Here is a 4,493-nt window from a genome sequence, read left to right on the forward strand (position 1 = left end):
GTTAGTGTTCTTCTATATACTCTATCTGTTCTTTGGTTACTTTCTCTTTTTCTGCCTTGAGACTGAGCATTTTTTATTATTTCATTTTATCCCTTTTAAAAGCTATAAATTTTTATGCTATTTTAATTGTTACTTTAGGGTTTATATCATACACTTTAAAAAATTGATCACAATTTGCTTTTAGGTGATATTTTATCATTTCTTTTATAATATAAGAAAAATACAAAATTTTGTTACAAAATTCTTTAAAGGAGAGTTTCCAATTCTCTTCTACCTGCCTTTATGCTTTTGCTTTCATACATTTTATTTATGCATGTTATAAATTCCAGTGCATTCTTACTTTGTATTTAAGAGTTATCTTTTAGGGGATCCCTGGGTGGCTCAGCGGTTCAGCGCCACCTTTGCCCCAGGGCATGATCCTGGAGTCCCGGGATCAAGTCCCACATCGGGCTCCCTGCATGGAGCCTGCCTCTGTCTCTCATAAATAAATAAAATCTTGAAAAAAAAAAAGAGAGCTATCTTTTAAAGAAAAGTGTTTAAAGTGAAAAAGAAAAGTCCCTATATTTACCCATGTAGTTACTGTTTCTGTTGTTTTCCCTTTCTGTGTGCAGATTCAGGTTTGCATCTGATATAATGTACATCCACCTGAAGGACTTCTCTTAACATGTCTTAACATGTCTCTGTGTAAAGAATTATTACAACTTGTGTATGCCTGAAAAAAGTAATTTTTAAAAATAAGTCTTTAAATTGTTTTTGTTTGTTAATTTCAAAAACCTCACTAGTTGAATAAAGAGTTTAATACAGGTATACAAAAAAGGAAGCCCCATTAGGGTTTCATTAGGATGAAATGGGATTAGCTTTGTAGTTCTCATAATCCTCTTCACAGAAGAATGCAATTTCAGTTTCATTGTTGATTCTAGCTTTCAGATTACTACCTTCTTTTAACAGGGGTCTGTCATTTTTCAAACTCAACACAAGTTAATCTGTCTTTGATTTATTGCTTGATGAGTTGTCTTTAGTTTATCATATTTATAATTTCTGAATGGTGGTGCAGGCTGGTCCTTAAAGAGGCATCTTGCTTTAGAAATACTCTAAATTCCTTTACATTGTACTCCAAATTAACTCCATGATCTACTACAGGTTTGTATTTGTGATTCTCAGATGAATGAATGAGACAAACTGTAATGGTCACTTCTCCAGAAGTCATGTGAAGAAATTCCTTTTGATCCAAAATTTCATTCACAGGTAGGTTCCCTAGGGAATCCTAGACATATGTGCACAAAGGAAAACTCAATTTATATATTTTGCCCATTTTATTTTACTCTGACACTCAGCAAATGAGGGCTGTAAATAGTCAAAATTGCTATCCCAATATTCTTCTTTTTTGAAGACTGTTTTTGATTGATATGTAATTTGAGGTTGACAGATGTTTTTCTTTCAATGCTTTAAAGACCTTGCACCTCTATTTTTTCTTCTATTGTTTCTAGTGAGAATTGTATAGCTTTGTTCTTCTGAACATACAGCAGATATTTTCTAAGTGATTTTGAGATTTTATCACTGGTTTAAGCAATTTGATTATCATGTGACCTGGTATAATTTTCTTCATGTTTCTTGTACTTAAGGTTCTTTAAACTCTTGATCTATATATTTGTAATTTTCACTGAATTTGGATATATTTCAGCTACTTTTTCATCAAATATTTTTTCAGTCTCCCCATCCTCTTATTAGAAGATTCTAATTATTAGCTGCTTAAATCTGTCTCATAGTTCACCAATGCTTTTTAATTTTTAAGTATTTTTTCTATTTGTTTTTCATTATGAATATTTTCTATTGCTATGTCCTCAAGTTTATTAATATATATTTTGTGCTTTATTATCTAATCTTCTGGTAATCCTATCCAGTGTGTTTTTGATCTCAGAAATCATAATTTTTATCTTTTGAAGTCTGATTTGCTGTCTTCCCTCTAGCTTTTTGAACATATAAAATATATTCATGATTAATCTTTAACTGTCCTTTTTGCTAAATTTACCATTTGTGTCATCTCTGGGTTTATTTTCATTGATTTTTTTTTCTCCTCATTAAGGGTTACATTTGCCTATTTCTTTGCATGCTTAGTAATTTCACTAAATGCAAGACATTGTGTTTTGTACCTTGTTGGGTGCTAGATACTTTGTAAATATTTTTGAGCTTTGTTCTGGAATATAGTTCTTTAAAAACTATTGATTCTTTTGAGACTTTTAAACTTTGTTTGTTACATGAGAACAAAGTAACATTTAATCTAGAGTTAATTTTCCCCACTACTGATATCCTGTTAGTTACTAAGTTTTTCACTCTGATTGTTGGCAATAAACACTATTCCCAGTCATACGTGAGCTCTGTGTAATTGTTCCCTCTGCTAATTTGAAGTATTTCTTCCCCATACTTTGAGCAATTCCCTCACTGGCATGTACTGATCAGTACTGTATTGCATATTTTAGTGTCTCTGCTGGTTGCTAATATTTTTGTCTCTGTGCAGTTTTCTTCTCTGTGTTATTCTGTCCTGCAAACTTTAGCTGTCTTAGCTTCCCCAAAATTCTACATCCATCTCAATTCAGGGAGGAGGCTCCCCTCCTTAAGCCTTATCCAGGCAATAAACTGGGACAATTGCAGGGCTCATTTAATGTCTTTCTCATATCTAAAGATCAACACTGTTAACTACCTGATGCCCAAAGTAATGAAAGCCTTTGATTCTTATATTTTGTCTGTTTTCAGAAGTTTCAAGGTAAATCTCATCCCAGTTACTCCATATTAGCCAAATGAGGAAAACTTCTCAGAGTAGTTTTATAGTAATTATGTCTCAATTTGGTTTACTTGCAGCATGTGTAATACTTATACTTGATCCTTCCATGGGCTTGGGAGGGAGGTTGATTTCTTAAGGGTGACTTTTTTCTACCCCTGTTGGATTCTTGAGAAGGTGAATAAAAACAAATCTATACTTGAAGTTCCAAGGATGGTTATGCAGAGGTTTTAATTCCACAGTGTACTTTTCAAAACTTGGAGTTTTTTGATAATCCCATAAAATGGGATGTGGCTTAAATCCACTGTGTTAGGAAAATCATTTCACGTAAAATTGCAGCTTGCTTTAGGTTTCTTGGCCATACCAAAACACACATCCTTTTGCAAGGTATGTGAAGTACAACTTCATTTATGATCTATTGTTTTGTTTTGGTTTCTTCTCTGCTTTTAATATCAAAACATATCAGTTTCATACCGGAAGCAATATGTTATGCTTATTTTGGAAAAAAATGTGATTTTACTGGAGAGGTCACTGTGCTTTGTTTGAAAATGACATGAAAACCTCTCAAGATTCATGCCATGTTTTTCAAAATTTTGTGAGATAGGTCTAGGGCCAGATGGTTTCAGACCATCTCTCATTATACTTTTTTCTTTTTCTAATCTTTAAGAAAGTTATCACACTTTATAGTCTACTATTCAAGCTCATAAACCCTCACACTCCATATTGACAGCCGAGTCTCGTTCGCTATGTACATTTGGAATATCCTTGAAAATTGTAATATTTAAATTACTGTCATTTTGAGATACAGATTCATTTTTTGTGAATTGCTTATGTAATGCAATTCATATAATGTAATAGCAAAAAGGTAAATTCAGCAGGCAGGCATAATAATAGCATACAAATGATGTAAAAATAGGTTAACCATTTTGAAGTTCACCTTGATTATTGAATATTTTAAAAGACTGATGAATGTAGTCCTAAATCATTCACTGTCTCTAAGGACATAATGATTAAAATAAAGAATGGTATATTTCTCTACAAAATATGAGCAATCTTACATTTCAAATGTATAATGTATTTGTGTGAATTTTTTTCTAAAATTACCAAGAGCCTGCTGAGTACTCTATAGTCTTACAAGGATTCTGAGTTGCACATTAGCTACATTTTAAGAAATGCTGCCTTCAAAAATTCAATAAAACTATAGAAGCTCTCAAAGAAATTTGCACAAATGTCCCTGAAATCCATTTGCAGACCTCAGGCTAGGAATCACTCAGATGTTTACTTTGATTAAAGCATAGATAGTCCAATAAATGTGTTACGGCCAAGATAACAGAATCTTTTGCCCCAAAGCCTAACAATTTCTTAAGAAGCAACTACCAGGGATTATTTTTTCAAAAGAGGCTTTGACAGGGAAAACAATTGCAATTCCATGGGTTGTCCAGTATGAAAACCAAAATGAAAAAACTCTGGCACAGTCAGATATCAGGCATTGTGGCAGTCAAATATCATTCACAGGCAATTGATTATCAGTTATATGTGTTCAGTTTTAGAGGGCTCTTTAAATGTTGCTAGACTAGAAATTACTGGAAAGGCTGCATGATAAATTTAGAATACTAGAAATGCCAGAAATACATTTAAATGAGGCAATGATGCTTTGACAAAACAAAAACACAAAACTTAATATGAATCTTAGCGTTTTGGTTTTACCATTAGTATG

General features: G+C 32.6%; 1 pseudogene; it reads right to left on the reverse strand.

The window, feature by feature from the left end:
- Positions 1-837: 837 nt before the first annotated feature.
- Positions 838-1,207, reverse strand: LOC140625079 (UPF0538 protein C2orf76 pseudogene; annotated as a pseudogene).
- Positions 1,208-4,493: the final 3,286 nt, after the last annotated feature.

Source organism: Canis lupus, chromosome 3 (assembly GCF_048164855.1).
Source record: "Canis lupus baileyi chromosome 3, mCanLup2.hap1, whole genome shotgun sequence".
Lineage (NCBI taxonomy): Eukaryota > Metazoa > Chordata > Mammalia > Carnivora > Canidae > Canis > Canis lupus.